The sequence below is a fragment of the Vulpes vulpes genome, chromosome 11 (genome assembly GCF_048418805.1).
Source record: "Vulpes vulpes isolate BD-2025 chromosome 11, VulVul3, whole genome shotgun sequence".
Classification (NCBI taxonomy): domain Eukaryota; kingdom Metazoa; phylum Chordata; class Mammalia; order Carnivora; family Canidae; genus Vulpes; species Vulpes vulpes.
The window spans coordinates 76,968,050-76,981,917 of NC_132790.1; the positions used below are offsets into that span (position 1 = coordinate 76,968,050).

Sequence of the window (13,868 nt, forward strand, 5' to 3'; positions counted from 1 at the left end):
GCAGGCGCTAAACCGCTGCGCTACCCAGGGATCCCTCATTCTATGTTTGTATAAAAATTGTTTTTAACATTTTGAAAATTACACACCCTAAAAAGTCCACGGTGCCATCCTGCTCCTGCAATATGCCTGGTTAAACAAAAAGCATTGGGTCCAGACAGACTAGACAATTTGCACACTAGGAGATTTCTAGGAGCTTGTCTTGGAGCTTGGAGCTTGTCTCCCAGAATCTCTCCCCTCTGTTCCTCTCAGTAGAGAGGTGATTCATGGTCATGGTCAGTGGGTACACATAAAGTTTTCTGCCAACAACTCAGGAGTTTTGAGATCATCCCACCATTTGTCCCTCACTGTCCACTGCAGCTGAGGGCGCGACCTGGAAGGATCCAGCATTTCTGGCCATCAGTGTAGGATGTAGCTTTAGTTTCTCAGCCAGTGGCCATGATAGGCAGAAGAGGGACAAAATGATGGATCTGGGCCTCCTTCCCTCTGCTCTTTTCTGTTGTTGGACAAGATTGCTGGAGAAAACACTGCTTCAGTGTGCAAAGAGTGGAGGGGAACTGAATGCCCCTCTCTAGGATCAACAGCTATTCCAGCTGATAGAAGAATTTTACATATGTGTAAATTTTTCTGTCATCACACAAGTAGAAGATCCTCAGAGCTTCCTGGGAAGAAATATGCTAAAAACGATTTGTGACTTTTCAGTAAATATTTAATGAATAGCCAGCCTGGTCCCTATTTGTATATATAGAGAGTGGTGACACTTGTTAATTGCCATTCACTTAGGCCAAGATGAAGCTGCGCCACTGGCGGCTAGAGTGTACAGTCATTACTTTTTATCTGGGTCATTATTTTGTGTGAAATAATGGCTCCTGTTCCTATGACAAGCAGATCCGTCTTACGATGAGATGGTAATTAACTCATTTTGTCATTGTACCATCACACAGGATAAGCTCATATTCTCTGCATATTAGAATTAAATTCAAAGTGATTAGATTTTTTTTCTTAAGAACAATGGCCCGGTATTATTTTTCCACTGAATGTTTTAAATTAGAAGGACTTTGGGATAGAGAACATGGATGGAAGGAGGGAAAGAAGATTTCATTATTTTCCACAATTAGGAAAAATAAAATCATCTGTATCTGTGTCATGTAAAATTAGCTGAAGGTGCCATAATTTACAGGCTCTCTCCATCATGATTTTCCACAGAGGGCGAAGGGAATTATATAAAGATGACTCTGTTCCTTTCAGTGTGGTCTGATGATTTCTCTGAGCACTTTAGCTGCTCAAATTAAATCTGGGCTACTGCGTTTTGTTTTTCCCCTCTTGTATCCTGCTGTGCTCCATCCAACCAGCCCTTTATGTAAATTATTTATTATGGACCACAGAACATTTAAAGGGCAGATTTATGGGCAGGCTTGGAGAGACTGTGTGTTCCAAGTCCTAGAACTGAATGCTCCAGGGACAAAGAGTCTCAAGGCTGTTGGAGAGCAGAGGTGCCGCCTTTGCTCCTTTGAGACAAAGGTTTGGCTGCCAGGTACTTCCGGAGCCTGTCTTGTGTGGCTGGTGGATGTGTAGGGCCCCTTGGAATTTCCTGCTCTTCAGAGTTCCCAAAGGATTGTAAAGAGACAGAATGATGTCAAATAAAGGGCTTACACGTTCATCTTCAAATTCCTTTACATTCTTTGGAGCTTCTTGGGAAAGTGCTCATATGTTTGGAAAGCCCTTTGATGATTCCAGAATCATTGCATACATTTTCTGGTTTATGCTTCACAGTAATTTTGGTCAAGGGGTCACACTGGCAATGGTGGCTCCCTTTTAGACAGGAGGAAAGAGCTCCGAGAGGATGACAGATTTGCCCAGGGGCTGAGACTGTGCAGCCTGGCCAGGTCTTTCTCCAAGAGAGGCACCAGCGGGTGCAGTGGGACTTGGGTGGAGCAGGAAGGTTCTGTGGCCAAATGGGAAGGTTTTGGAGAGGGGAGGTATAGAATGAGGGTCCTGAAAAGTGAGGGATGGATGGAGGGGTGAAGCAGAACAGTACTGGTTTTGGTAAGGATAGGAGCGTGGAATGAAAGTTCAAGGCTGAGAGTCAAGTTCTGTTTGGCTGGAGTTTGGGATGAACAGAGGGAAGAGGGAGCCTGTTCTGGGCAGGGTTCTTTTAATTACATGACATAGAGCCGTACTCAAGCCAGCTCAGGTGCAGTACATTAGGTAGGGTTTCCTACAAAGATACAGGAACTGGCTGGGAGCCCCTGCAACAGAATACAGGAAGGTACCTGCCACGCCCAAGAGGAAAAGAGAAAGGAGGAAAAGATTAGGCGCTCTGGTTGTATTATATGCTGCTGGTCCATATTTATGTATTTGCAGGTCTTATTTGAATTTTATTTATTTTATTTTTTCATTTATTTGAGAGAGAGAGAGAGAGAGCTCGCACACAAGCAGGGGAGAGAGAGAGAAGCAGACTCAATGCCAAGCAGGGAGCCTGATGCAGGGCTTGAACGCAGGACCCTAGGATCATGACCTGAGCCAAAGGCAGCTGCTTAACTGACTGAGCCACCCAGGTGCCCCATTTTGTTTGAATTTTAAATGGGATTTCACTGCACAGAGGGAATCCTTCTGTGTGCCAGGCAGACCCTGTACTGACAGACTTTACACACTCTGTACTCTTAACCCTCATCTCACCCCCTCTGAAGGCTTATCCCTGTTTTGTAGGTAGAGAAACTGAGGCACAGAGAAGCTTTACGGTTTGCCCAGTTACAACTGTGAGAGCCAGAACTAAGGTTTGAAGCCAGCCTGTCTGACCCAGAGGCCACATCCATGATCATCGGGTCATGCTGCTTCTTCTGGGTAGTGCTCAGGGACAGAGAGGGGCTGTCTCAGCTGGAGGAGAGGTGGCATGGAAGGCAGACACAGATTGTAGAGCACCTTGGAGGCCTCCCCTCAGTGGTGACTAGGTCTCTAGGCCTCACTACCCATTGGAGAAAGCCACATTCCCAGCCACTGTCCAGGTGAGACCTCAGGGGTTTTGCCCTCAGGCCCTCTGCTCTGGGCTCTGCCCCTTAGGCTCACTCCACTTTATGATGGAGGGGTGAGCACTGCCCCGCATGATCTACCTAGAGCTAGATTTGTCTTCTCCTGGACCGTGGAGACTTCAGAATGTAGGTAGTGGAGGGGTCGCGAGGCAGACCCCTCCCTGCCTTGTCCTTTGGGGGCCAACTCATCCTCAGAAATTCAGTAGCTTGGATTAAGCTAGATGCATTGCCCTTTCAAGAACCAAATGGTGCTGCTTAACATCTTGACCTAAAGAAAAGAACCTGACAGATCTTTAAAATCTAAATGGCTTCTTTTAATGAAATGGAAGATCCCAAATCCCCAGGATTACGAAAGTTTGCCTCTAGTATATAAATGACTCATCATTTGCTTTTCTGTCTGATTGCTGAGCATTAGGGCCTCATTTCTACAAGTGGAGTGCAGAGAGTTTAATTTTAATTAGTGTAAGACACTGATTCAGAATGAAAGGAGAAATATGTTAAAAAGGTTTCCCTTAATCTTCCCTACACCTTCACCTACCCCCAAGCCAAGCAGATTGTGACATTTTAAAAAGGTGTCTGGCAGGAGTGGGGAAGGCAAAATAGTGTATAAATGAGCATGTCCTCAGAGTGGAAGAGAGAGCGGGGATGGGGGGATAGGGTGAAGGGGCAGGGAGGGGAGGGGGAAGGAGGGCAGAGAAGAGGCCAGAGGTGACCTGTGAGGTGTTGCTGGTGGAGAGGGCTATTCTGTTTGCTGTTGTGTCTCTAGAACTTAATAAACATTTATCGAGGGAATGGACAAATTAAAAGAGAAAAACAGAGGAAGAATCACTAAGATCATATCATAAAAGGGGAGGGAGGAACCTAAAATAACACTCAGGTGACTCAAATGTGAAGTATGGTCACTTGTGAAGATGGAGAACTCTGGGCTTGAGGAACTATTCAGGGCTAGGGAGGTAATGAGATTGATGATGGACATATTAGGACTGAGGGACTCATGGGACACTCAAGGAAACATTGCAGAAGACAGTTGTGGTTGTTGGGCTGGAATTCAGTTGTCTGAGGTGCACATGCTCTAGAGGCCTACAGGGTGGAAAATGACAGAGACAATGAAGTTCAGGTGGTTATCTAGGTGCCATATACCCATCTCAGAGGGGCAGCTGCCACCTAGAATCAACTCATTGTTCCCAGGTGGAAGTACCAACCCAATTGTACTTCGGTTGCCTAGTCAATTTGCTTTGTTTTAGAGAAGTTGAAAATTTTTTTTATTTCCTTACTGTGAAGTTTATTGGTTTTCCCAAATAAGCTAATCAATCAGTTTAAAACTATAAAAGCTAGGGGTACCTGGGTGGCTCAGTCGGTTAAGCATCTGCCTTCAGTTCAAGTCATGATCTCAGGGTCCTGGGATCAAGCCTTGCATGGGCTCCCTGCTCATAGGGAAACCTACTTCTCCCTTTTCCTCTGCCTACTACTCCCCCCTCCTTGTGCTCTCATATTCTCTAATAAATAGATAAAATCTTATAACTCAATCAATCAATCAATAAATCTGTAAGGCTAGATAAGTGTTTTTCAAATTATCTGTGGTGGAGGACCAGTTTTTGTTTTTGTTTTTGTTTTTGTTTTTTGGTTTGCTCATTTTCTAGTCTATTAAGTGATACTTTTGAAAATACAATAAAAACATGGTGGCGGTGTTGAATAGCTAGAAAACTGTCTACCTGCTCACTCTCACTTCATGTGCATATCTTGTCATGGATTGTTAACAAAAAGTCAGTGGACTAGCAATGGCTGAGGACCACACTTTGAGTAGCCACTGGTTGAGGTGCCAAAGCCATGGGACAGGATGGAGAACCTGAGAACTTACTTGTTCTTGGAGAGGGGCGAGAGGAAAGCACCATGGTGAGAGCTCTGGGGAGGACCCAGAGAAAAAGAAAGGACTTCTATGAAGCAAGGGGAGAAAAGGAAGAACATGATGTTACAGAATCCGGGGGAAGAGAATAGTATAAAAGCAGGAAAGAGGTCGAGTCAGAAACCATTGGTTAGGTGGCCCACCGGGTTTGGTCACCAGAGGCTACTGGTAAATCTTGCAAGAGCAGTTTTCAAGAGTTGGAGAAGCCAGAGGCCTCCCTCCATGGGTTTAAGAGTACATGAGTTTGGAAAGAACAGAAGTGGTGTTTCAGACAGAGTACAGGTGGAGGAAGTTTTGTTTGCTTTAAGTAGGAGTGAAAAGATACCAGAAGAGAGGAGAAAATTAAAGTCATAGGTGAGTTAAAGAGGGAAGCAGGCCAGGGGTGGGGGGTGGTGGTGAGCCCACAGAGTAGTCATCGGCTGCACACAGGGGACTGGACACCCATTCCTCAGGCTTGGGGAGGTGGTAGGCAGACCTCATAGGCTTAGATGCTCAGAATGGAGAAAAAAAATGTGGGTCCTGGTGTCTGAAGGCCTCTGTTTTCTTATCGAGCGACTCTCCTGCCCTCGCCCCTCTTGATCCTCTGTCTCCTGCTATTTTCTTTGGCCTGCCACCTTCCCGTTCTGTCTAGGGAAGTAAATTGAAGTTAATCTGAGCCTCAGGGGAGAGAGGGGGCCTATGTTTGTCTTGATCACTCTCCAAGAAACAAGACAAATTCTTGTGCTTCATTGTCTCTCTGCATGAATCCAAGACCCAGTAGCAGTGAGCCAGAATCCATTCATGCTCCTTTGAACAGATCTTTTGAGGACCCCTCTATGGTAGTGTCTAGGAGTACCTTAGTGAGCCAGTACAGATAATGTCCCTGGTCACATGAGTCATACAGTGTAGCTGAAGACACAGACACGGAGCAGGCTGTCAGTGATGGAAGTATCATCACAAATGGGTAAGTGCTCTAGAGCAGAACATAGTAAGGGACCCAGGCTGGCAGTGGGAGGAGGAAGCGGTCCATTAAGAAGTGGTGTTTGCACTTTGATCTAAGGGGTCAAACAGGTGAAGAAGAGTCCGGGTTAGTGGTTATTGAATAGCTTGGACAAAGGCCATGAGGTGGATGGAGCATGTTTGCTGCAAGGAATGGGAAGGAGGCCATTGTGATTTAACCACAGAGAAGGGAGGGTAAGTGCTGCATGAGGAGGCTGGGGAGGTAGGTAGGGTTCACCTGTAGGCTCAGGATTTGGATCTTATCCCAGATGCAATAGAAAGCCACTGGAGGGGGCAGCTCTGGTGGCTCAGCAGTTTAGCGCCGCCTTCAGCCCAGGGGATGATCCTGGAGTCCTGGGATCCAGTCTCATGTCAGGCTCCCTGCATGAAGCCTGCTTCTCCCTCTGCCTGTGTCTCTGCCTCTCTCTCTGTGTCTCTCATGATTAAATAAATAAAATCTTACAAAAAAAAAATAGAAAGCCACTGGAGAGTTTTGAGAAGAAGCTAAAGAGTGATACCAAATGTACACTTTGGGAAAAGATGTGAAGATTGGATTGGGGGCAGGAGTAGATGCAGTTAGGACATTGTTGGAGTATTACTTTATAGACATTTAGAGATTGTAGCTTAAGCTTGCAGTCGGGGTAGAGATGTGGAGAGGTGGTTTGATTTAAGAACTGTGGAGCCATAGAGCTCCCCAGGGTTTGGGTAATAGAGTTTAGGGATTGGGTAATAGGGTATGGCAGAGAGGGAGGAGACCGGCTGGTTTGGCCTGTGCAACTGGATGAATAGGTGTCTTTGCTGAGATCAGGAAGACTGGACCAGGACATCAGTTCTGGGCTGGAGACCCCGGCTGGGAAATGCTAATTGAAACTTGGTCATGGATGAAATAACTGAGGAAGGAAGGGAGCTGAGCCCCAGGGAATTCCAGCACTGACTGCCATGCAGAGAAAAGAGGCAGAAAGGAAGTGGCTCAAAGGTTTGAGGGAAATTCAAAAAGAGTGGGTGATGGAGGTGGAGGGTGTCTCAGCATGGAGGGGTTGTCAACCGTGTCGGTGCCCTAAGACTAAAAATCAGAACTAGCCATTGACCCCATGATCATGCTGTGGTCAGGAGGTCATTGGCAATCTTTATGGAAGCTGTTTTGGTGGCCTCTCCCCCTCCAGCATGTATTTTACAAGGCCTGTTCCAAAATGTCTTTGGGTTATAATTAAAAACCACTGTCCTTTACCCCATAGGATTCATGTGTGTTCCTGTGTTCCTAAGATGGTTCTGACATTTCCAGTCTTACAGGCTTTTTTTTTTTTTTTTCACTTTAAATTTAAGATGTCCTTTCTTTCCATGGGCTTGCTGAATTATCTTCATTGTTCTCCTTAATGCAATTTTTTATTAAGCGACTGAATTTTAATACCTGACTAGGGGATTAGGACTTGCCCATATGAAGCATCACAATTCTCTGTAATTTTTAGCTTTTGCAGCACATATCACATGAAATAATAAAATAACCAAACTTGTAGGTAAAATAGAAATAAAATTAACTTGGGATTCCTAAAAATGGCATTTACATGTGCCTAGAACAGAAAGTGGCCTGTTGGGGACTCTGTGGGTAGCCCGTGGCTGTCAGGCCTTCATTCCTTTGTGGTCTCTGCAGAGACCTAAAACCAAGGAATCAGAAAAATATTCTAGAAGCTAGTGAAGCAGACAAAAGACTGGAAGGGAAATAAGATGCTCCAAGAGAGGTGCCATGACTGCTTTGTTCTAGGGATAAATTCAGCCTGGTTGTCATATTTCTCAGGATACTTTTCCACCCTCCTGGGTGGCATTTGGCCTGTGGGAGGCTAATAGCTCTTCCATCCCCACTTGTTGGTAGGAGGCTGATGATGCCAGGGCGCACATAACTTTGCCTCAGGCCGGATGTTTGGTTGGCTGTAGGCCAGCCTGGGAGGTCCTGAAGATGAAGGAGATGGGTACTTCTCCAAGACACAGCTGTGGCCACAGGACACCTGAGATATATACCTTGCTGTCACAGCTACTGAAATAGTCCTCAGAAGAAGTCTGGTGATGGATGAGCTCGGTTAACCACCAGGTTCTAGTTCCAGTTGCCTCTGAACTATGCATGTAGCAGATAGTAATGTTCCTTTGGGGCTGAGGGTGAAGCAATGAAGAGCCAAAGATTTGGAGTTTCTTCCTTCTAAGCCAGCGCTTTTTGATAATGTGCCCTTCCTGTAATACTCCTCAGCAAAAGAGGCTCTGTCTGTGGTCCAGTGTGTTTGGGAAGCATGCATGTTGTAAATCCTCTTGGAAAAGGTCGTGAAGCTCCTTAAAAGAGTCAAGGTTCTGAAAAGGTCTGCAGTCAGAAACCTGCTTACTTACCTTACCTCAGCATTTCTCAAATATAATTTAAGAACTTTCCCCTTACTTCTCCTCTTTCCCAAACACCTGTTTCTATACCACCATGGACAATTGCAGGTAGTTAGCAGCAGCAGGGGCAATCTCCTTTCTTTTTACAGGGGGTTCCTAACATTGTCCCCCAACTGTACATGACGGCAATTGCTCACAAGAGTGAAGGACTTTATTGCGTCTTATTGCACTTTCTTGGTTCTGCTAAAATAAGTGTTTATGCCCAGATACTTGGTGTTTTGTAATCCTCCACGAAACCTCTAATGAAGGGGAAATCTGGAGCAGAGCAATTTAAAACTCCCTCCTCTCTTTTGTCACTCCAGAAAGACATGTGCTCAGCGCCTCTGTCATTCTTGTTGCTTTTTAATAACACACATGGCAATCTTCTAACACGTAGTCAGCAAAACTAGGTCATTGGATTTGTTGACAGCTGTAGAATCATAGATAGTGTTTGCTCTGCTGTCTGGGTCTGTCCCCACTTATCTGACTATGGTCCTTTAAAAGAAGCACTGGTTTCTTAGGCATGTTTCCCCTTGTCTCCTTCCTTTCCCCCACCCCCATCCTGCCCTCCACCATAGTTGTTAATCAGATCTTCAAATATATTGGTTTTCCAGCTTTGATTTCTCATTCTCATTTTATCTCTCCCCTATAGTCACTAATCAAAAGTGGCATTTTATTCCTTAGCAGTGCTGTCCAATAGAAATATAATTTCAGCCACCCATGTAATTTAAAATTTTCTGGTAGCTGTGTTAAGAAAGTAAAAACAAGGGTGAAATTAATTTTAGTACAATGTTTTATTTAACCAAGTTTAGTACTATATTATATAAATAAATATATATATATAATATATCCAGAATACTATGTTTTCAACTTATAATGAGATATTTTTATTTTAATTTTTAAAGATTTTATTTATTCATGAGAGACACAGAGAGAGAAGCAGAGACCATAGGTAGAGGGAAAAGCAGGCTCCCTGTGGGGAGCCTGATGTGGGACTCAATCCCGGGACTTTTGAGAAGGCAGAAACTCAACCACTGAGCCACCGAGGTACCCCTGTAATGAGATATTTTATATTATTTTTTTTCCACAAGTGAAATCTTTGAAATCTGGTATATATTTTTCACTTGTATCACATCTCAATTTGGATGCTAACTTTCCAATAGTTAAAGTGAAATGTCCTACAAAATAAACTTGTGTTTAATAGAAAAAAATATTTTCTACTCCTTCACTTTTTAAATTTAAGTTGAAGTTAATTAAAATTAAGTAAAATGAAAAATTCAGCTCCTTAATTGCACTAGCTACATTATGAGTGCTTAATGGCTAGCCACATGTGGCTAGTGGCTGCTGTGTGGACAGCATAGTTCTGCAGGGTTTGTTTATTTAAACAGTTTCAGTTCTCCGTGTTTTCTAGTTGACACAAAAATTTGGTGGTTATGAGTCTTGTCAGCCACAAGGAGCAAGGAACAATATCAGTATATAGCATATATTGGATAAGAGAGGACAGTTTCCCATGTGGGATGATCCAGAACACAGTTTGGAGCCAACTTTACAGCCATTTAGGGATATATTTGAAATAATTAAATTTCTGTGTATAATATTAATTATTAATTTGGTTATAACTGCCCTTTTTTAGATATATAAAATATATACATTTGGAAATAATATTTTTCTCCCCATGTTTACATTTCACAAAACACTTTTTATTGCTACACTTCTTATGCATCTTTGCCTTCAGTGTCTTTATCATCACCAGAGTGAGTTTTTGGGCCATCTAAAATAAGGTTTCAAGCTCATTATATTTACTTTCATCTAAATTGTTTGGAATTCAGCACTTTAAAAATTCATGAGTGATGCCATCTCTAGACTTACCCTAAGTCAAAAATACTCATTTAGCACTAGGATAGTTGGTTTTTTTCTTATCCAGTTCAGAGGTGAATGAGAAATCTCTGTAATGCAACCCCTTACTCTGCATTGCCCTTTTTAAAAACTCTCTTTTTATTAACTATAACATAAATACAGGATAGTGCATAAATCTTAAGTGAGTTTGCACAAAATGAATGCACCTGGGTAACCAGTACCCAAGTCAAGAAATAGAACAACCCAAAGCCCTCCCTTTGGCCACTCCCATTACTTCTCCCCACCTTCTCCCCAGAGATAGCCTGTCTAATTTCTAACACCAAAGGTTAACTTCGCCTGGTTTTGAACTTTACATGGAATCTCTCGTAAATGGCATTTTTTGCTCAGCACTCAACACTCAACACTGAGCCACATCAGGGTCCTGGTAGTTTGTTCATTTTCATTTGTGTACAGAATTTGTACATTGTTTTTAAATTTTTAAAATTTTTTAAAAAGATTATATTTATTTATTCATGAGAGACAGAGAGAGGCAGAGACACAGGCAGAGGGAGAAGCAGGCTCCCTGCAGGGAGCCCGATGCAGGACTCGATCCCAGGACCCCGGGATCATGCCCTGAGCCAAAGGCAGACTCTCAACCACTGAGCCACCCAGGCCTCCCTGTACGTTGCTTTTTTTAAATGCAGTCTTTAAAGAAGCATGAACACTGTAGCACCCAAAATTTTGTTTCGTGCCACAGGAATTATTTTAAATTTTTGTTAAATGTGCTTCCCTCCCTCTAAAAAATTAAGTCCATCAGATGACTTTAATAAAGGTCCCAAGGCAGTTTTGATTAATGTGTTTTCCCTAGTAAGCATTTTGTTGTTCAAAATAAAGCGACAGAGCGCCCTTATATTGTGAGAAACTTTGTAAAACTCGGCCAGCGTGTGAAGTAATTAAATTCCCTCCTTCCTGAGAAATAACAGTTTGGAGGGTAAGACCCAGGGTATATCCAGGAGACGCAGGGTGTGATAATGTATGAGGCCGTGTATCTCCCCCTTCAGCTTACTGTGGTGAAGGGCCTCATGTTGCCGTTGCTGAATATTGGTGTCACTCTTGACAGGAGAGATGATTTGTATGGGCCTTCCTCCCCTGAGATATCTGCTTGGCTAACTTCTTCACTTCCTATCTCTGCTCAAGTTCACCTTCTCGTTGAGCCCACCCACCCTGCCCACCATTTTAAAAGAGCACCTGATGGGCACCTGGGTGGCTCAGTCAGTTAAGCATCTGCCTTCGGCTCAGGTCCTGATCCTGGGGGCCTGGGATCAAGTCTCACATGAGGCTCCCTGCTCCTGGGGGACCCTGTTTCTCCCTCTCCCTCTGCCTCCTTCTCTCTCTCTCTCTCTCTCTCTCTCTCTCAAATAAATAAAAATAAATAAGCAAACAAATAAATGAATAAATAAACAAACAAAATCTTGGAACCCCCCCCTTTTGCCTTGCCACTCCCCAGCCTACTGATTCCCTTCACTCTTCTCTATTTCTCTTATCTGTAGCTCTTTTTGACTCCCAGAGATACCTCACTATTTTTACTTAGTATGTTTATTGTTTCTTGTCTCTTGTTCCCATGCCAAGAAGAGAGTAGGTCATATAGCAGATGCTCGGTGCATATTTATGGAATGAAAGAGCAAGAGCCCGTGGATTTCTGGGGCTCGAACGGTATCAGCATCGTGTAGACAGATGCTTTCAGAGGTAATGCAGCGAAGATGAAGCAGACACACGTTCACCCGTTTTCTCTTTTCCTGTAACTTGCGGGAGCTTTTTCCAGTGTTCAGGGTGTTTGAAACCTGTTGAGTAAAACCCTTTCTGGAAGCGATTTGTGAAGGTTCTTGTGTCACCCGTTTCTGCTTCATACTTCTCGGCAGACACGTTTACAAATATGGAAATTGCTGTTCTCACCGGGAAGGTTTCCAAAGTGGCATGCGTGCGTGCATATATATATATATATATATCTTTCTTTCTTTCTTTCTTTATGAGATGGAACATGTTTTGAGTGCTAATTATGCACCGTCAGTGAACACATGTGGTAGCTGACGGGTTCACAGCACAGGCTGAACTTGCCCGCGTGCGTGGCTCAGAGGTGCTGGACGCCCCTGCTCGGCGAGACCTCCTGTCTGCCAGATTTGTGTGGGATCCAGCACAGACAATGAACGTGGGAATCTGGACAGAACTCGCGGCGGCGTGTGGAGGGTGGGGTGTCTCCTCTCAGAAACGGAGTTTATCCCGCCAAGCGCTTAGGCTGCCTGTTTTATCTTCCTCTGAAAGTGGAAGGTTTCACTTTGATTGCGGATCCTGTGGACTCTTCCGAGGGTCCTCTGCCTTTGGGAGAATTCCCACTCAGCCAGGGCCATTAGGATGAGCTCCGCGTGGCTTGGTGGGGGAAGCCCTTGGACACAAAGTACTCCTTTGCTGAAATTGACTTGCCTCCTCAAGGAGAACTCTGGCACTTTTTAAAAGCCCAACTCCAGAATTTTGTCCTGATTCCGGTAAAGGAAACCTGCTAGTAACAGTCATTTAGGCAAGGAATATCACTTTCCTGAATTTTTTGTTTCCTTCTCTGTAAAATGAGACTTTTGCGCATTGGCGATCTCTAAATATTCTGCGATTTTATGGTGGGTCTGAGTTGGGATGATTTCCCCCATCAAGGAGGCATATTGGGCTAATTCAGGTTTATGATGGTGGCACGCTGAATTTGAGCGCCAGACGTTCTCATTTTGTACATTTTGCTGGGCTCGTTTTACTATTCCCTGTGCCCTCCATCCGGTAAGTCAGTGTTTGTTGAGTGATAACTGTTTTTGTCTTCCCCTTTCTTGGCTAACAGCCGGGATTGGAGTTTAATACAAGGGCTATTATGTTTGCACATTTTTTTCTTCTTTTAAGGTTCAAGTAAATGTTGCCATCTGAGTGAGACTACAGTGAAAAAAACATGTTGTGAGGAAAATCAAGACTTCAAATGATTCACTCATTGGATCACTTCTGACTTAAGTGTTTACAGGACTAAAAAATAAGATTATCGTGATATGACTGGTGCTGTAGTCTATAAAAGTAATGCAAGTTATGTATTTTTGGACAAAAGGCCCAAGTACTCTTAATAACAGTTATTATACATCTAGCCTAAGCAGTAAGAGAAAATGGATCAAACCAAGGTTTCCCATCTAATTAATTACTTCCTAGTCTATATCTTCATTCCGTGAGTCTTACTGCAGTATTCCTAGGTATTGAAAATGCAGCTGGGGAAGATGGGTAGTAGGCATGTAATCTGATGGGATATTAGGGATGTTATTATCTGGAATAGTAGCAGTATTACCAATGGGGGTGACAGGAATGGTATATTGTTGGGGGTAATGGGAAAAAAATAAGATTATTTTTCCCCAGCTTTATTGAGCTGTAAGTGACAACATTGTGTAAATTTAAGGTGTACATGATGATTCGATATACCTACATATTGTGAAATCATTGGCCACCTTAAGGTTAATGAGCATATCCATAGTTACCTTTTTTGTAGTGAGAATATTAACAGCTATCTCTTATGTGATTATGCAATATGTTGTATTAACGATGTTGTTAACAATAGTCATCATGGTGTGCACTGCATTTCCAGAATGTATTAATCTTAACTGTAAATTTGTGCCCTTTGACCCCCACCTTCCCATTTCTCCAGCATTACCCTCAGC

The 13,868-nt window shown here is 43.6% G+C and overlaps 1 protein-coding gene across 1 annotated transcript in view; it reads left to right on the top strand.

Moving 5' to 3' along the window:
* RFTN1 (raftlin, lipid raft linker 1) overlaps nucleotides 1-13,868 on the top strand; it is a 199,230-nt gene that overhangs the window by 108,821 nt on the left and 76,541 nt on the right. The gene's annotated exons all lie outside the window — the stretch shown is intronic.